Genomic DNA, 20,762 nt, shown 5'->3' with positions numbered 1-20,762 from the left:
TACCTGTGTGATCTTGGGCGAATCACTTAACCTTTCTGATCCTTGTCAAATGAAGGGATTGGACTAACTGGTCTCTGAGGGGCCTTCCCAGTCTAAACCCATGATCCTATAGTGCTGAGAGGAGGAAGAGGTGAAGGAGCTTTACATACAGAACTGGTCCCCCATTTCCACCATCTCCTTGAACCCATGGTCTCCTGGGAAAAGACTAGGAAAGGGACCAGTGGAAGAAACCACATCAGAAAGTTCTGAAATTACAAGGAACTTTAGAGCAGATATCCCCCTTGTCAAAGGTCTCTTCTAGAGTAATCAAAATAATTATGATTATAAATAATAGAAATAATATAAAATTGTAATAAAAAATTATTTTATTTATTATTTATTATAAATGTATAATTTATTTTATTTGTGGCCAGCTAGAGCAACTCTTTGCAATTCTGCCTCACAAATAGTGCTCCTGGATGCCCACCTCTGGGACAGAGGAACACTTTGAATATCTAAGGAGCAAGGGCCCAGATTCAGTTGCACACAGGGCGAGGACATGAGGACTTATCGTTATTGCCTGATAATGGAGACTGCCGCAGCATCTTTATTAGGTACCCTGGGAGGGTGGCAATGAAGACATGTTCTTTCCCAATGAAGCCAAAAGGAAATGATTTTCAGACCTTCAGCCCTCACCGAGGGGAACGTAGAGCACGTACCGTCATAAAGGAAGATCCCGACCCATCCTCTTGTCATTTTGCTGTACAAGCTTCTGCCTCCAACTCCAAGCCCTATTCTTTATTGTCACTGTGACCACCAATCCTTCCACCCCTCCAGTTCTTTCTTAGGTCATCACCCCTGTACTAGCTACCCTCTTCTCCCTTCCCCATCTTGACCCACTGGTGAATCATTTTAGCTCTTCACTGCCTTTTTTCAAATCCCTTGTTCTCTTGTTCTATCAAACATCTTCTCCTGCTCAGTCTCAGCCTTGGATTACTCCCATCATCCCCTGCCTTCATTCCTATTCAAGTGCTGTAGACTGAAGCTGGAAAGAACCCTGGAACCGTGCTGCTCAGGTCCACTACAACATTATGTTATATCAACTCAACTAGGGCCTCACTGAAGGAAAGCAATATTTTTTATCATCCCCTAATCATTTCCCTATCACATTCATCATGGCAGCTTGGCCAAACCCTTCCCACCATTTCTTCCGATGAGAACTTTGCCAGGAGCTCCCTCTTACATTTTTTTCCTTACCACACATCACTTAGGCGCTTTCTCACACTATCTCCTCCTTCACCTTTGTCTCTCCTGAAGAGATTACGCTTCTCCTCCTCAATGTTAACCCCTCTCCATGCCCAGGTCATTCCCTCCCATCTCATCTTCTCGAGCAGATTCCCCTCTATCATCTCTACTCCCTCCCTAATCTTCAGTCTCTTCCCATTGACGGTGCTTTACCTCTACCCAGAAGGATGCCCATGTTCTCCAACCTCTATCCATCCCTTTTAACTTCCATCCGATGTCTCTCTTCCCTTTTGTGGCTAAACTCCCTGAGAAGGCTGTCTACACCAGCATCTCTACCTCTCTCACTCTCTTTTTAACTCTCTGCGTTCTCAACATTCAACTGAAACTGCTCTCTCCGAAGTTCCCAGTGGTCTCTTTTCTCAGTCTGCGTCTCTCTTGACCTTTGACACTGTTGATGACTCTTGCTACCTCTTGTTACTCTCTTTAGGCCTTCGTGACACTATTGTCTCCAGGTCCTCCTACCTGTCCGACCTCTCCTCAAGCACCTTTGCTAGATCTTTGTCCAGGTCTTGCTGCTAACTGTGGATATGCCCTACTCTGTCCTGGACACTCTCCTCCTTTACTGTTTCCCTTGGAGATCTCATCAGCTCCTGTAGATTCAATTTCATCTCTATGCCAATGGTTGCCATACCAATTATCCGGCTCTATCTGGATTCCCAACTGCCTCTAAGACATCTAAAACTTGTCAAATAGACATCTTAAATTCCACTTGTCCAAAATGGAACTCATTCTCTTCTCCACAAAGCTATCTTCTCTTCCTAATTCTCCTATCACTGTCAAGAGTGTCATCTTCCATCTTCCTGGTCATCCAGACCCCAAACCTAGGCATCATCCTTGATTCTTCATTGTCTCTTACTTCCCATATTCAATCTGTTTCTAAGGATTGTTGCTTCTAACTTTGTAACATCTCTCAGATATGCCACTCTTCTCTCCACAGCCACTGCCCTGGTCCAGGTCCTTATCACCTGACACCTGGACTACAGTAATAGCCTGCCCATTGGTCTCCTTGTTTCAAACTTCTCTCTACAGCCTCCCTTCAACTGTCAAGTTGATCTTCCTAAAATGAGATCTGACCATGTCACTCCCTAGTCAATACATTTTACTGGCTCCCTTCTGCCTCCAGGATCAAATAGAAAATCCTCTTTCTTGGCATCGACAGCTCTTCATAATCTGCACCCCCATTTTCCCAGTCTCTTATGCCTTGTTTATTCCCACATATGATTCACTCCAATGACATGGGCCTCCTTGCTGTTCCTCCCCCAGGACACTCCATCTCCTCACTCTGGGAATTTCCATTGACCATCCCATGCCAGGAACTCTCTCCATCCTCACCTCCACCTCTGGTTTCCCTGACTGGCTTCAAGGCCCAGATAAAGTCTCACCCTCTATGATCCCCCTCAATGGTAGCTCCTTCCCTCTCTTGCTTATCTCCATTTTATCCTATTTACAGATTTTTTTTTTTATTGCTGTCTGCATGTTGTCTCATTCATTAGACTGTGAACTCCTTGAGGGGCAGGGATTGGTTTTTTCCTTTCTTTGTATCCCCAGTGCTGAAGACAGCATTTGGTACATAGCAGGGGAAGGGAACAAGCATTTAGGCACTGTGCTAAGATTTTGTAAATAGTTTCTCATTTGATCCTAGAAGGTACTTAATAAATGCCTGTTAACTGATTGAATTTTGTGTTTTTGTCCCTTGTTCCTGGCACATAGTAGGTATATAGTAAATATTTGCTGAATTGAAATGAGTTGTGGTCTTGGATGCTTTAATCCTAAAGGAATTTTATCCTGTACATTGCAAGCACCTTGGGGCAATGAGGCAGCTCTTTGGAGTTGAGGGAGCCAGTTTTCCCAGAGTTCTCCCCATGCATCATTCCAGCCCTACACTAACCATATACCTTCCATTTTAAAAACAAACAGAACAAAGAATCAGAAGATGTAGGTATACTTTGACTTCTTCCTTGAAAAGCCTTCCAACAGGGGGTGGAGCCAAGATGGCGCAGTAGAAACAGGACTTCCGTGGGGCTCCCACTTCCACCTCCTCCATTACATGTGAAAAATTACTCTAAACAAACTTTAAAGCTACAGAAATCACAAAGTGAGAGAGAAAAACTAACCTCCTGCTGAAGACAGCCCAGCAGGCTGGCACGAAGGGGCCATTGCAGCACTCTGGGAACACAGCCCAGCCCAGCTTGAGCCCGAGGTTTTAGCCTCAGGGCAGCCACAACCAGCCCTGGCTGGAGGGACTTTGGGAGAATGAATAACCAGCAGCTGTGGCAGTTTACAGAATTATCAATGCATAGATGCTAAGGACAAAGTGAGAGCTCATTGTGAACTTTGGGAACAGGGAGTCCAGGAGTGCAGTCCATCCTTTGACCTTGGAGGGAGAAGCAGCTGAGGTGTGGCAGCCACCACCTCATGGCTGCTTCAGAGCTCCTGGCCTGCAGATTGTAGGGGGACTAAGCAACCAGTCTTAGGGGTAATCACTCTTGCTTTAACCTGCTTGAATCTGGATCACTGTCTAGGGTGGAGGTCCTGGGGTGTGTGGCCACTGCCAGAGTGTATGGAGGCTTCTGAGAGGGCACCCAACTAATAGCTCTGGCAGCTGAGAAAACCCCAGTGATTTGGGACAAAGCTCTCCTCTCTGGAAACAGAGTTCTACTGTGGCAAAAAGCTCAAAAGTCAAGTAATTGAGTGGCAACATGAGCAAGCAAAAGAAGCAAAGCAAGCACAGAAATCTGACTTTGGACTCCTTTTTTGGGGACAAAAAGGATCAAAGCATGGAACAGAAGAAAGACAATGAAGTCAGAACTCCTGTACCAGAAGCTTCTAAGAAAAGAATAAGCTGCTTATAGGCCATAGAGGAGCTGAAGAAGGATTTTGAAAATCAAATAAGAGAAGTGGAGGAAAAATTGAGAAGAGAAATGAGAATGATGCAAGAAAATCATGAAAAGAGAGTCAACAACCTGACTGAAGAAAATTATACCTTAAAAAATAGACTAACTCAAATAGAAAAAGAGGCTCAAAAAGGCAATGAGGAAAAGAATGCCTTAAAAAGCCAAATTTGCCAGATTGGAAAAAAAAATCTCAAAAGCTTACTGAAGAGAATAATTCCTTCAGAATTAGATTAGAGCAAATGGAAGCTAGTGACTTTATGAGAAATCAAGATATTATTAAACAGATCCAAACAAATGAAAAAATAGAAGGCAATGTGAAATATCTCATTGGAACAACCACTGACCTGGAAAATAGATCCAGGAGAGATAATTTAAAAATTACTGGACTACCTGAAAGCCATGATCAAAAAAAGAACCTAGAAATCATCCTTCAAGAAATTCTCAAGGAAAATTGCCCTGATGTTTTAGAACCAGAGGGCAAAATAGAGGTTGGAAGAATCCATTGATCACCTCTTGAAAAAGATCCCAAAAAGAAAACTCCTAGGAATATTATAGCCAGGTTCCAGAGTTCCCTAATTAAGGAGAAAATATTACATGCAGCCAGGAAGAAGCAATTTGAATATTGTGGAAACATTATTAGGATAACACAGGATCTGGCAGCTTCTACACTGAGGGATAAAAGGGCTTGGAAAAATGATATTCTGGAGGTCAAAGGAGCTGGGATTAAAACCAAGAATCACATACTGTAAGGGTTATGGGATTTAAAGATCTCCCATGCCCCATGGACGTGCTGACATAGCGGAGCAAGAGAAAGTGAAAAGCCGAGCTAACGGTCCTGCGGTTGGCAGTTGGTGGCAGTTGCCTTTTTTTTTTTTTTTTGAGTTAAGACTCCTGCTGAGGACTGCCAGGGGCCGGAGCTGCTGGGAGCACTCTTCCAGGACGCTGGGTGGTTGCTGTGAGTGGGGAGAGGAGGACCTTTGCCTGAGGTAGCCTGTTCTGTTTTGAGGGCTTGAAAATGTGGGTGCTTTCTACTTTATCTACCTGTGCCAATGTCATAACTACTCTGATGGCTTTCACTTTCTGGTTTTGGGACTCAGTCTTTTGGTATCTTAATAAATTTTCTAGTTTATTTCCCCAAATGGCAAACCTGACATATTTTGTGATGGATAATTATATCAGCATATTTGTAATCTCTATAGGCATTGTGAATATGGCATTGCTGATACACATACCCAGCAAAACTGAGTATCATGTTTCAGGAAAAAATGTGGTCATTCAATGGAAGAGAATTTCAAGTATTCATGATGAAAAAACCAGAGTTGAATAGAAAATTTGACTTTCAGATACAAGAAGCAAAAGAAGCATGAGAAGGTAAACAGGGGAAAGAAATCATAAGAAACTTATCAAAGTTGAACTATTTACATTCCTACATTGAAAAACAATAATTGTAACTTATGAAACTTTTTTCAGTATTAGAGTAGTTGAAGGGAATATAAATGCGTGTCTATGTGTATGTATATATGTATGTATACATGCGTATATGTCTATATAGGAGGGCATAAGGGTGTATGAATACATATGTGAGTGTATATATATGTACAGGTATATATAGACAGGGGGCACAGGACCGATTGAATTGGAAGGGATGACAATTATAAGGTGTCATTGAGAGGTGAGAGAGGAATATAATGAGAGGAGATGGGGAGAGACAGAATAGGGTAAATTATCTCATATAGAAGAGGCAAGGGAAAATGGTTACAATGGAGGGGAAGAACAGGAAGGCAAAAGGGAATGGGTCAATCTTACTCTCACTGAATTTGGCTTAGGGAGGGAATGACATACACACTAAATAGGGTATCTCACCCTACAGGAGAGTAGGGGGGAAGGGGATGAGAGGGGAGAGAAGTTTGAGGGGAAGAGAAGTTGGAAGCACAAACTTTTGAAAAGGGACAGGGTCAAAGTAGAGAATAGAACAAGTGGGGGGTGGGATAGGATGGAGGGAAATACAGTCAGTTTTTCATAATATATCCACAATGGAAATGTTTTGCATAGCTACACATGTACAACCTATATTGAATTGCTTATCTTCTCAGTAAGGGTGGGTGACGATGGAGGAAGGGAAAGAATTAGGAATTCAAAGTTTTAAACTCAAATGTTTAAAATATATATATGTAATTTTTTTTTACCTGCAACTGGGAAATAAGATATACAGGCACTGGGGCATAGAAATCCATCTTGCCCTGCTGGAAAGGCAGAGAGGGGAAGGGGAAGGACATAGGAGAGAGAAGATTGGGGGAGGGTGTATTCAGTAGGATCGCTGTTTTGGGGTGGTGGGTAGGGGAAAGATGGGGAGAAAATTTGTAACTCAAAATCTTGTGGAAATGAATGATGTAAACTAAAAATAAACATAAAATTTAATCCAAAAAAGACAGACAGAAAGAAAACCTTCCAACAACTTACAAGGAAAGGAGAAAGAAGAGGCTCCAGGAGAATTTGAGACGAAAAACAAGGTGCACCAGTCCCTGATGCAGTACCCTAACACAGCATAGAATGGGATGCCAACTGCAAATGTCATGTTGGTCAATGAACCTGAAAATGAAATAAAATGAAAAAATGAACCCCAAACTTGTCTTAAAATACTGGAGGAAAGCTACATGAAGAGGCAGTAAGGCCTTTGCATGAAAACAAAAACCACAAAACAAAGCGGGTGTCCATGACGGGAGAATGGCTGAACAAATGTTGGTGCGTGAATGTAATGCGGTAAAATTACACCTTGAGAGCAATACAACACAAAGCATTGGGCCAGATAACCTTTGCTGTCCCTTCCAGCTCTAAATCTGAGATCCCCTGAATTCAGAGAAGTGTAGGAAGACCTGTATGAACTGAAACATGTAGAAACAACACTCTCAGGGACCACCTTCAATGAAAATAATCGCAGTCAAATTCTACAAAATCATAAGGACTAGTCTCAGCCCATGGGAACAGACACCCTTATTTGCTCCTTCTCATACACTGGGGCTGTGTTACTCCAGGCTAGGCATCCATCATTGTCTCAGGACTATAAGACCAAGACTATACGTTGTAGAACAGTTACTGATTTGTGTCCGTAAAGTGAGATCCTTCACCAGGACTTTGCTAGGCCGATGAAATCAAAGGTCTGATTAAAAAAGCATCAAGAATTGGCTTCATACTAATGAAATCATAATGAGGTTGGTTTGTTGTTTTTGTTTTTTTTTTGGCCAGGAGCCAGAGACAGCAGATGTAGAATGTTTGAGAGAGAGAGAGAGAGAGAGAGAGAGAGAGAGAGAGAGAGAGAGAGAGAGAGAGAGAGAATTTATTAAGCATTTATTATGGGCCAAGCACTATCAGACACAGTAGCTATGTTGGTTACATCTGCTTAACTATTCAATGGGTGGTTCAATGGGTGAGGAGGAGAGCATAATGGGAAGAGAATATGATGTTTACAAAAGGTACCAATAAAACAAAAATGAAAATATAAGCAGAAATAAATGACTGTTTTAAACTGGGTATAATTATTTGGGGAGCAATAGATTTCTATGATCATAGTTGGAAAGGTTCTTAAGGATGATCTAATACAACGCCTTCATTTTGCAGATGTGGAAACTGAGGTTGGGGAAGTTAAGCTGCTTACTCAAGCCCACAGCAGGTTCCTGCCATGGTCACATAGCCTATGTCCTTGGATAAAAGCACCCAGAGCCTAGCACAGGACTAGCACACAGCAGGGGTTTAATCAATGTTCATTGAACTGAAATGCTTGAAGGCAGCATCTAAAAAGTCCACTTATGGCTCAAGACAAGTTGCTTCCCCTCTAAGATGGGGATTGTTACAAATGCCTGCTTTGACCTCATGGAGATCGCAGGAGAATAAATGTCTGCACCCTTGCTCTGAAGCCATTCATCAGCCCTCAATATGATTTATTCTTTGTACACAAAACCCAGAAATCAGCCGTGCCCTACAGCTTTTCTTAGGGGCAGCCATGAGGATTTGATTTTGTGCTTTTATTGTTCTAGATTTTATGAGCTTCATGGGATATTAATTTGCTGCTCTGTGGGAGGTTCAGGCAGAGAAGGGCAAAGAACTCAGAGAGAAGAGACAGAGCAGGAAAAGTCACGTGAACAGAAGGGGCAGAAGAGGAGAGGAGAAAGGACACCTCAATTACCTTGCAAGGTTATTAGCCCGGCCAGAAGCATTAACTCAATAGAAGGATGCTTTAAATTAACTGCTGAAGACAAGCCATCCACTGAAAAAAACCTCCCTTTCCAGGCCAGAGCAAAGCAGAGCTCTGTATAGAGGGATTAAGCAAAAGAAATCGATCATGTGCGTCATTAAAAAAAAAAAATGAAGCCTCCACTGCCCCAAAGAACAAAATGGTCCTCGTGATTGGAAAGGAAGAGGATGTATTATTAGCTCAGCAGGCAAGAGCTTGTTGTCAGGGAAGGAAACATGGGGATCTCTAAGGGACAGGATGGTTTTGAGCAAGCTTTTTCTTTTCCCTTTGTAATAGCTAGCATTTATATAGTGCATCAAAGTTTCCAAATATCTTACTTCTTCAGACCCTTACAATGACCCTGTGAGGTAGGTCCCCATTTAACAGATGAGGGACTGAGGCTGAGAGTGGGTGAGTGAAGTAGGTGGGATTCTAAGTAGGTCTTCCTGAATTCAAGTCCTACTGGCTATTGCCAGCACTGCCCATATTAAGATGCAGAGTGTGAAGTTTCTGAGTCCTTGTTGCTGGCCTCAGGAAGGCCACCTCCTGACCAACTTCAGCCTCAGCATCTATAACACAGGGAAGACTCTGTCTTGAACCACATACCATACCTCTAGCACTTTCAGGCTTAGATTGAAATTAAAAGTGGTGTCTTTGAGAGCTATGCTTTGGGGGCAGATGCCTCCCTGAGGTGTGAGGGCAGCCTTGAGTTCCCCAAGGCAAGGGCTAAAGGTGCACACTGTCCTGCTCCCACGCTGAACCACAGACAGAAGGGCCTTTATCTAAGGACCAACTCAGGCATGTGCCCAGGCTCATCCAAGACTGGTGACCTTCTTTGAATGAATTTTATCAGCTTCATCACCTCACAAAGAACACTGACTAAGGTGCTGAGGATGGGTCTGTATCAGTGGAGTGAAATCTTTCAGCTCTGAGCAAGAACCACTGAGGCGGTGCCTACCAGGGGCAGGCTTCAGGTGCTGCCTCTCATATTCTCACAAACATCCTAAAACCTCCTTTCCCTCCCTCTCACTCTATCTTTCTCCATTTTCCTTTAGCCCTCCCAGGATGTACCCTGAAATCAGCCTTCCATCCCTCCTATTTGCATAGTGGATAGCATGCTGAGCCTGGAGTCAGGCTAGGGTTCAAATTCTTCCTCAGACACTTACTAGCCCTGAAGCCCTGGTCAAGTCATCTGACCTCTCTGAGTTTTCTCTCTCAGTTTATGTGATGAGGATAATGATGCCAGCTATTTCATGGGCTTGTTGTAAGGGTCACAAAACATAATACATGCAGAGTGCTTTGCAAACTTTCTAGTCTATCAGTATTAGCTATATTGTCAACCGTTCTTCAAAATCTACCACCTCTGACAGGTTCCTGTTATTTGAGCATCTTGGGAATATCTATGGCTGCCCCACTCCCATTGTGGTGGTCTCTCATTCCAGGTCTCCATATCCTCCATAATGGTCTATTCTGCCATCTCAGTGTGTGCAAATCTCCTTATGTCCTGGATTCAGAAGCAGGCCGGATGATCTTGATTTGCAAAGTTGAATTAAAAACCCATCTTTAGCTTCTCTCCAATGAATGAACAAACATTCAAATGAGCACTTATTACATTCAAGCACTGTGCTAAGGGCTGGGAACAAAAAAAAGCAAAATTGTCCCTGATCTCAAGGCACTGACATCCTACTAAGGGAAGACAGTACATAGAGGGGAGTGTTGGCCAAGGAGACATGGTTTGGATCTGAGAGGATAGCCACAGAACAATTGTTGGACATGCCCTATCACGTGGCTGACCAATCAATCAAACACTGAATCTCCTTTATTCTTCTTACCCGTACGGCCCAGAATGATTTCCCTACATATTCTTGTGTCAAGACAAAAGAACTAAAGCTGTTCCTCCATTCATAACTCCAACCCCAAGGCTTGACATAGCAAAGACTCAGTAACTTGGAGCCCAAAATAACATCCAAAAAGAGACCTAAGGAGACAAAAAGATGTCCTCAACATATTATTATACAAATCTGACCAGAGCATCACTGTCTGAAAAACTACCGCCACACAGGGTAAGTAGAAAAGGTATTAGCTAATGTATTAGTATCCCCATTTTACTGATGAGAGGTTGAATGATTTGCCCAAGAGCTGAAAGAGATCTCAGCTGCCATCCAGATCAACCCTTTCATTTTACAGTGGAGGGAACTGTGGGAAGGCTGAGAATAGAAAGTAAAAAATAAACTGTTCCTTCCCTCAGGGAGCTTACATTCCACAGAAAATTGCCAGTCTTGTCCTGTTAATTCACCAGGTGACACTGCATCACAGGTGAAACTGTGGTGTCATGGTGTTATAAGATTGCTTTCTCAAGGGTAAGATGATAGTGTTAAAAACCATAGATTTAGAGTTAAAATGGGTCTTGGAAGTCATTCAGTCTCTAACTTTCCAGATAAAGCAGAGGGGCAAATTGTCTTGCCTTAGATCACATGGGCAGCAAGGGTCAAAGTTGGGATCTGAACCTAGGACCGCTACCTCCACCTCTTCTCTCTGGGATTCTTTTTAAGGCCTTTCAGTCTCCCCTTTTTTCCTCCTAATCCTTGTTCATTGGCTCCAGAAAATCTCCTCTCCCTCCTCTATATCATGAGCCCCCCTCCAAAAGACCCTAATTGTGGCTGAGAAGCAGAAGAGTCTTTCCAGTGACACATGGACATCGGGGAAAAGGGAAAGCAGACATTCTCGAGCACGTGACCAGTGCTCTCCGTGCCTCCAAGGTCCTCTTCAGCATCCCCACACGTCTCCATCCACCTCCTGATCGTCTGATATTAGGCCTGCCCATTCTGAAGCACTACCACTCACTCAAGGTAGAAAGTTCATACTCTTTTCCAAGCCCTGTGATAGGCTCTGGGTATATAAAGAAAAAAAAAGGAAACCAGTCTGCCCTCAAGGAGCTTCTGCTCTGTTTACATACCTCCACAAATAAATCATGCAAAATATGGACCAAACAAGTACAAAATAATGAGGGGAGAAGGGTGTGTGTTGCTAACATCTGAGAGACTCAGAAGGGATCTCTTGTAGGGTAGGAAGGGGCACTGAAATTAAGGTTTAAGTGCAACCCAGGATTCTAAGAAGCACAAGAGAGGAAGGAGGGCCTGCTAACTATGGGACATGGTCTGTAATCAAGCCACAGAGGTGGGAGACAAAGGGCCATGGATAAGGTTCCACTGTGGCTGAAGCATGGAGTACAGGATGGGAAATAATAGGAAATCAGGCCCCAAAGAAAGGCTGCAGTCAGACAGTTAAGAGTTTCAAATGCCAGACAGAAGAGTCTGTATGTTTTCCCAGAGGTAATGGGGAGCCGTTGCTATTGGCAACCAATGCTGCCAAAGTCAACCATTCAGCTAGTCAGCCAGTATTGATTAAATGTCGCCTATGAGTCAGGCACTGTGCTAAGAGCTAGGTATACAAGGAAAGGCAAAACCCTTTCCATCTCCCAAGGGACTTGAGCCCCCTTCTAATGGGGGGACCCCATGGTAATTGCTAGAGGCACACAAGATATATACAATATAGGAGGGAGGAAGGCGCTAGCAGCTGAGGGGAGGACGACCTCGCAAGATGGGCTTTGGGCTGAATCTTGAAGGAAGCCAGGGAAGCCAAAAGCTGGAAGAGGGAGAGCATTTCAGGCATGGGGGTGACTGATGCAGACACAGGACCTAAGCTAGAGTATTATTTGCAAGGAGCCACATGCAGACCATTGCAGCTAGGTGCAAAGTATGTGGAGAGGAGGAAGAGAGAGAATTTGATATTTGATCCCCAATGTAATAAGGAGCCAACAGACTTTATTGACTAGGGAGAGTGACACGGTCAGACCTAGACCTTGAGAAAATCCCTTTAACAACTAAGTGGAGAATAGAGACTAGATGGTGGTGAGGAAACCCTTAAGGAAGAGAAACTAACCAGAAGCTCAAGGAGCAGGCCAGTGACATGGTCAGAGTGGGCAGCTGGGTGGAGGCTGGATTGGAGGGAAGAGAGGCTGGAGGCAGGGAGACCATATAGGAGACCACTGCAATAGCTCAGGTCAGAGATAATGAGGGTTCGCTGAACTATGTCAGTGACTGGGTCAGTGGAGAAGAGAGAATAAGTACATGTAAAAGGATATGAAAACCTTTTTTTTTTAAATTATTTTCTTTAATTACTAGTATGGGTCTCCATAAATGAATGAGTTAGCCCTAGACAATCTTGGCAGTCTCTTCCATCTTTGAATCTATGATTTTGTTGTGACAGTTATTTTCTATCACTAGGAAGCTAGACTTTGAGTATTTGATGTAGCTGACAGAAGATAGACTCCTGACCAAAGAAACCTGTGCCCTTTAATCTCTTACTGGGACTATGCTGCTCTCCACACCCCGGCAAGCTAATCAAACCTTTGGGCAGCCTTGTTGGCATGTTATTCACAGCAGGACAGACCTCTGACCTCCTTTGGGGGGTACTTCAGAACTAGCAGGTCTAATTAGAGTGCCAACTGACATAATTCCACGATAAGGCTTGCTGACTGTTCCCCTGGGTGCCCTTTGACCAGCTCACCTGGCCTTCCCAGTCTTCTAAGACCCACCTACATCTCACCTTGGCTGCCCAGTATAGAGACTATAACCTGTACTTCTGCTCATTCAATAGTATTAGACACATATACAATAGCAAAACAATGACTGCCCATCGTAGACACCAAAATCTGTACTTCTGCTCAACCAGGACTATCAGATACATGTACAACAGCAAAACTTTGAAATAAAGGTACTTTATAGAAAGAGAGTTGGGGGTGGGGCAGGAGGGGAGAGCAGGAAGGGAAGACACGCTAACGCAAGTGTAGAAGCACATGCATGATGCCATGTGGCATAGCATATAGAGTGCAAAACTTGAAGTCAGGAAAACCTGGGTTCAAATGCTGCCTCCATCAGTAAATACAAAAGGGGTCACAAAGCCTATCTCAAATGCTTATTAGCTCTGTGACCATGGGTAAGCCAGTTATCCTATCTGAGTCTCAGTTTCCCCACTTGTAAAATGGGAATAATAATGTCTATAGTATGTGTAGTGAGATTGAGATAACATAATGTGTGCAAATTGTTTTGCAAGCTTTCAAGAAATATAGAAATGTCTGTTATTATTACGTTTAGGATTATTTTCTCATTTCCCTTCCAATAGAGTGTAAGCTGCTTGAGGCCACAGCCTGTTTTCCATTTCATTAGTGGAGTGGCTTTTATGTAATAAGCGCTTAATCAATATTTTTAGGACTGATCTAAATTAACTCCCTGTACTTTTCCTTGTCAATATAGCTCCATTGTGGGTTTAATGGGCACCGCTTGTATCATGCTTCTGTAGGAAATTAGTGTTTCCCAGTTCCATGGAACTACCTTTACAAGCCCCCCTAGAGATCACTAGCTATTGGAATCCTGGGGACTCCTTATCCAAATTTGTTCTTCAAATTGCAAAATCATGAGCCATGGTGTGACATGAGTATTAAAATGCCCTCCTTTTTTGTACTGTAAAAAAAAGATATTATTAAATATCTTTTTCAACAAAAGATTAAATGATTTTCATAGGAAATTAAACAATGCTGGGAAATCAGGTTGACATACCTCTTCTATCACGCATTTCAATTCAAGCTTGCCAAGGTCTGGCTTACCACTCAATGCTTCCATTCATTATAACTATGTCTTTGTGTTATACTCACATGTAAAGCAGTGGCACTGATTGAACCCTGCATGCCTCAGTCAACCCATATACTTTATACCTTCATAGACCCCTGGTTTCATTGGTATGGGCATAGTCTTTATTCAATAACCATCATTACTGGAAACATGGCAGCCAGGAATAAGGAGGTGATAGCTCCTCAGTCTGTATTCTTTTCATAGTAGACCTGGAATACTGTATTCATTTTAGGAAGGATGTTGACCAACCATCAAATGCTCATGGCTGAGCAAACAGAATGGTGGGAGGCCTTGAATTCATGCTGTATGAATGAATGTAAAAGCAGTGATAAAGTGCTTACTATAAATGAGAGAGTTCCTGCCCTCAGAGAGTTTATTTTCTAAGAGGAGGAGGCAACACATAAGGGGAAATGGTGGTCAGGCAAAGGAATGTCATGGAAGTCACAGGGATGCTGAGTTGAGCCAGAGAGCAGTCAACAGACATACCCTTCCAGGAGCAATCAATGTGTTTACTGTGCCTAGAGCCAAAGGTCTAAAGGGGTGTGTAGGGGTGGGGATGGAGGGGAGGATTGGTTGAAAGCTCTAGGAAGGTTTGGCTTGTAGAAGAAAAGGTTGGAGGAGGAGGAAAAATGGACAGGATAACTGTCCCAGAGGACAGAACCAGAAGCGAACGGTAGACGTCGCACAGAGTCAAATTTAGGACTGATGGAATAATTATAGCTATGCAAAAGTGGTATGATAGATCAGAAGGCCCTCGTCCTGTCTCCGTTCCTGTGCTGTCAAACCCAACGCTCAGCCCCCATGTCATGGGCACCCTCCAATACCAGAAGTCACTCTAGAGTGAGCCACCAAGCCTCCTCTGTTTCTCTTGGGCTCTCAGAGAGTTTTCTGCCTCCTGTCTCTTGCTCCAAACCCTTAACTGTACTATTCTTTCCTTAATTTGGGGATTGGTGTGGATTATCCAATCAGATCGAGAATATGATGATCCCATCTTGTTTAGAAAACTCCTTCCTTTCATCCTATTCTCCACTATTTCCTAATGACTCACTCAAGCCTCCATATATAGAAAGAAAAAGTAGTTAACTATGTTAGTAGAAGCATAATAAAACAGCAGCGTTAACTAGGATTAACTTTAGCCTAATTAAATATAACCATAGGACTTAATCTCCCAACCCAAGCCCCCTTGGTCTGTACAATCCACCAGGCATAGATCGGGAAGCGTGAAGAGGCTCCTAACATTGGAATCCTCACTAACTTTACACCCACTCACCACCGAAGACACGGCACCCACACTGTCTGGGAATCCCTTTATTTTAGGCATGGGAGCCCTGCTTTCTATAGCTGCTGACCTAGTTCTACTCATGGAAGAACCTGCTGGCTCACTTCTGCGGCTGCTGTTGCTGTCTCCTGAGATGGCTTATATCTAGCTCAGCTCCAAAACCAGCTCTCTGCCCATTAGGCTTCACTGCCTTTCTTGTAGAAAAACAAACTATATTTGGGATGGGAGAAATAGTCTACCATAAGTTCAAATACCAAACTAAAATGTCAAAAATTCCAATATTAAAAAAAAAAATGGAGAAGTTTCACTACCTTGAGCACTCGTTATCTTGAGTTATTCAGAAAGGTAAATTGATGGTGGAAGCGGACAGAGTGATGGACCCGGAGTAAAAAAAGGTCTGAGTTCAAATCTAAATTCGGGCATTTACTAGCTATGTGACCATAGGCAAAGCAATCAATCTAGGTCCTTGGGTGTGGCCTTCTGATGTAATTCAAGTTTTACAGAACAAATCTTTTTTTTAAGGGGTTTTTTTTTTTAAAGTTTGGATTCAATAAAAGGGCTGCCCTTAAGGACCTAGAGAGTCACATGTGGCCTCGAGGTTGCAGGTTCCCCACCCCCGGTCTGGCAACAAGTTTTCTCTCTGGGGATAAAAAAGAAACAAAAAGGGGGGGGGGGGGGAATGTTAGCTAAGTTGGGTATGGAAGAGGGAATGTTTTAAGCAAGGCTGACAAATGTGCTGAATGCGTGGGGCAGGATGACTGAAAAATATAATTATGTTCAAAAATAAATGAAATGGGAAAGACTTTTTTTTTTAGGAGCTTGGTGAGGAGAGAGCTGTGGGAGCTGAGAATAAGTGAAATAGGGAAATGGTTTGGGCCAGATGACAGTTGAAGAGGGTCCCCCCAAATTGGAATGTTCTTCAAGTCATCCATTGCAAAAGACTCTGGGACTCAGTAAACACAGTGAAACTAAGCTGGATCAAAGCCCAGGAAGTCAGTCAAACAACAAATGGGCACAACTACCTAAAAATGCTTAAAAGAACCCCTTTCAGAAGAGGATGACTATTGGAGTAGGGAAGGGAACACTGAAAACAAAGAAGGAATTATGACTTTGAGTCTCGCCTTGGGCCATGAACCAGACAGTAATTATTTAGTAGGGTGAAGGATTCAAGTATTGAACTGTAGCGTTCAGAGTGCACACCCAACCATCTTCCCCAAGAGGAAAAAAAATTAAGGATAATAATTTCTATTGGTCTCCTTGGAGCAACTCTGGTTGCAGAATGGAAATAGGCCAAAAACAGTGTGTGAAAATATTAAACCACAAGACATTTCAACCCATGCTCCCCCACCTCTAAAAGGCCTGAAAAACAGGAAGCTTGGGCACATCTGGCATTTTTGCATCCAGTATCCAGGCAAGTTCTGCTGCTTTCTTCTCTCTAACAATGGATTGTAAGTTCACTGGGAGTCAGCAGTTGGACACAGCAGTCAAGAACGTTAACAGGATCTTGGGCTGCCTGCCAAGATTGGGGCCATCATTTCTCAACCCTCTGCCCTGGTCAGACCACATCTGAGGCACCAGATTCAGTTCTGTGGGTCACAATCTAGCAAGGCCACTGGCAGACTGGAGAGAGTGCAGAGGAAGGCTACCAACACAGCAAAGCATCTTCAGTCCATGTCATAGAAGGAGTGCTTGATGGAACTAAGGATTTTTTAGCCTGAAGAGATTACTCAGGGAGATGATTGATAGTGTTTATCCAAGGTTCAGCTTTTGATGCACCATGAGCTCCTGTGGAATCTAGTTAATTAAACATGCTTTTGGGATCATAGATTTAAATCTTTAAGTCACCTTAAAGGTCATGCAGTCTCCTACTGTACAAGGACAGTCTTTTATACCCTTTGGGTACAATGACAGATTAGATGAACCCACTAGGCTCAGAGAATGAAAGACAGAAGGGACATCAGAAGGACATCAGATGGTCCACGGCCATCATTTTACAAGACTGAGAGATGGAGAGATTTGCCCCAGGTTAGGACAGTATTAAGGAGAGACTAGGTTTTGTACCTGATTCCTCTGACTCTAGATACTTTAGTACCACACTGTCTATGATTTCTTAACAGCCAAAAGTCCTATGAGAGAACAACAGTTTAGGGGATTATAGAGAAGTTTCCTGAGCCTTGAAGCAACAAGGCAGTTTGGTAACCCTTCGGGCATCACCTTCTATAAGAAACCCTTCCTAATCCCCACCAAACTGTGAGTGCCCTCCCTATCAATCTTATATTTGTTGGATTACACCCTGGTTTACACGGATATGTGATCTCTCCACCCCCACCCCCAACCAAATTAAGCCCCTTAAGAATTAGGAGTATCCCATTTCTTGTGTCGGCATCCCTAAGCACCAAATAAATACTTGTGACTGATTGAGTAGAGGGGGGTTTTCAGTGAATGGCCTTGGAGGTCCCTTCTACCTCTGAGATTCTGCTCTATATAGCAAATATACAAGCAAAATCAATAATGCTGACATAGTGAAAAGAGAGTTGGGTTTGGAAGGAGGGGACCTGAGTTCGAATTCCAGCTCTGCTATTTATTGACTTACTACCTCTGTGACCATAAGACAGTCCCTCCACTTCTCTGGGCCCCAGTTTTCTCATCTGTGAAATGAGGGGTGCCTTCTAGCTTGAAATGTGTTGACCAATTAGACTCATTCAGTACTCCATTGTATCAAAGGAATGTACAGCACAGTCCTTGCCCCCTAGGACCTGATGAGACCGCAGAACCACTGATCACCCATGCATATCTGTGAGTCATTTGTATAACTGAAAACAAACATATACAGAAATTTGATCAGTAAGCAATGAGCATTTATTAAATGCCTGTCATATATCAGGCACTATGCTGAGCACCAGACAAGGGAAAAATTGAGATAGGCCCTGGTCTCAAGGGGCTTACATTCTATCAGGGAAAAGAGTATGCAAATAAATAAGTAGACGAAGAATAAATACAAAAAATACAAGAGAAGAAGGGCATTAACAGTTGGAGGAATCAAGAAAAGCTTCATGTAGAAGGCAGGGTTTGAAAAAATAAGGAAAAAACCTGTTCCTTTATGAAGGTGTAGGCATGTGTATGTGGAGTGTGTGGGTGCATATAAAACCCAAAGGTAATGAAAGAGACACATGACAGACTTCCACTGATGACATGTTTAGAAACGAATGTAAGAAACATAACTAAAGAGATACAGGATAGTGACAAGTTGGTCATGGGACAAGAGCGAGGGATCTTCAAGGACTCCATTGTCACCCTTAAAAGATAAAAACCGCTAAGGAAGACTTCTAGCGTGTTGGGTGGCCCTTCCGTGGAGAATCTAGGGGAGAAAATAGATGATTGGTCACAACTGCTATCAGCATATACACATTCATGAGAGCACAGAACTACTGAAGACCTGAAGACATTTGTATGCATATATCAGCACCAGCTACAGGTTCACATGTCCACTAGATTTTAATTTCTGTGGCACCTATGACAACATCCATGGACATGTGATAAGTAAAGATAGTAAAATTATATCCATTTAGGCACTGTGAAGTTTAAGATTTACATGAACTCAAACACTTTCACACAAGGAATCCAGCTCCTAATTCATCCCAGTTGGGAACAGAGGCAACTGCACCAGTTGCCATTCCTGCCCCAGAGACGGACATGCCCTGCAATGACATTAGGAGTCTATTGGTGGGTAGTGACTTACAGTTCAAGTGAACATAAATCCACAGTTTGTTACTGTCCTTTCCGGTGATGAGCTAATGAAAATGCCCATGCCCCAACTCACTTGGTTTATGAAGGTGCCAACACTTAACAGTCATTAAAGGTTTGGAAGTGGGGAGGAGGAAGGGATGGCCAGATTACATCATGCTTTAAATGTATAAATAGACATTTCCAAACAAGCCAGAATATTAAGATTTCAGGAGGAAACCCTGGAATGATTTTTTAAAAAAGCCATCCTGTACAAATTTTTCCAGATAGCAAGATTTTGTCCCCTCTCCTCTTCCTTACCTTCTCACTCCCCAAAAACTCTTTGAGTGCATTGGGAGGAAATTTGTTTACCTAATATCATGATAGGAAATTAAATGATGGCAGCTGCTACTGACTAGAGTGGCTTACTCCTAACACTTAATTAAACATTCAAAGGTCCTTCTGACAGAAGTAAAATGATTACAGTATTAGAACAAGGGAATGCTGCCTTCTAATTAGCAATTGATGATAAATTGGGTCTCCCTTTCACTGATTAAGGTGGTCTAGAGTCAGCCACTGACCAGTGACCTCATTGCAAGTGGATGACAGTGTTCAAAAAAATCTCAACAGGCTAGGATGTTGGGTCCAACCGAATACAATGAAATTTAGTAAAAATAAACAGAAGATTCTTTTGTTGCTGCTGCTGTTCAGTCGTGTCTGACTCTTCATGACCCCATTTGGAGTTTTCTTGGCAAACATACCAGAGTGGTTTGCCATTTCCTTCTCAAGCTAAGCTTCTACACATGAATTTTAATTTTTATTCCATTTTAAATAGTACTTTTTCCAATTACATGTAAAGACAATTTTTAACATCCATTTTTAAAATAAAATTTTGAGTTCCAAATTTTCTTCCTCCCTCCCACCCCTTCCTCCTCCCTAAGATGGTAAACAATTTGATTTGGTTATATATGTGCAATCATGTAAACATTTCCACATTAGTCATGTGGTGAAAGAAGAAAGAGAACAAAAGGAAAAAAACACCAAAAAAAAAAAAGAAAAAATGTAAATAGTCTGCTTCAATCTGCATTCAGACTGCAGTTTTTTCTCTAGATGTGGACAGCATTTTTCAACATGGGTCTTTTGGAATACACTTGGATTTTTTAAAAAAAAAATAGGCTTCTCAAGTACAAGATGGGTGGGCTGTGACTAGATAGTGATTGACCTGAAAAAAGATCTGGGTGTTTCAGAGGACCACAAATTTAACATGAATTATGAGCATTCTCCCTATATGTTTTTAAATTTTCACATGAGTCATGTTGTAAAGAAGAATTAGAACCAATGGGAGGAAGTACAAGAAAAAAGAAACAAAACCACAACAAAAAGAAAGCAAATAGTACCCTTCCATCTGCATTCAGACTCCAAATTTCTTTCTCTAGATGTGGACAGCATTTTCCATCATGAGTCTTTTGGAATTGTCTTAGATCATTGTATTGCTGCGAAGAGCTAAGTCTATCATCAAAGTCAGTCATCATGCAATCTGACTGTTATTGTGTATAATGCTCTCCTGGTTCTGCTCACTTCACTCTGCATCAGATCATGTAAGTCTTTCCAGGATTTTCTGAAGTCTACCTGCTCATCATTTCTTATAGCATAATAATATTCCA

The 20,762-nt window shown here is 42.6% G+C and overlaps 1 pseudogene; it reads right to left on the bottom strand.

Moving 5' to 3' along the window:
* Nucleotides 1-20,762, bottom strand: part of LOC138172097 (solute carrier family 22 member 15-like) — a 98,103-nt pseudogene that overhangs the window by 52,576 nt on the left and 24,765 nt on the right.

Source organism: Petaurus breviceps, unplaced genomic scaffold, assembly GCF_028583685.1.
Source record: "Petaurus breviceps papuanus isolate PSGF00001 unplaced genomic scaffold, PetGlider_PUasm1.0 490, whole genome shotgun sequence".
NCBI classification, from domain to species: Eukaryota; Metazoa; Chordata; class Mammalia; order Diprotodontia; family Petauridae; genus Petaurus; species Petaurus breviceps.
This window is presented reverse-complemented; position numbering and strand designations above follow the sequence as displayed.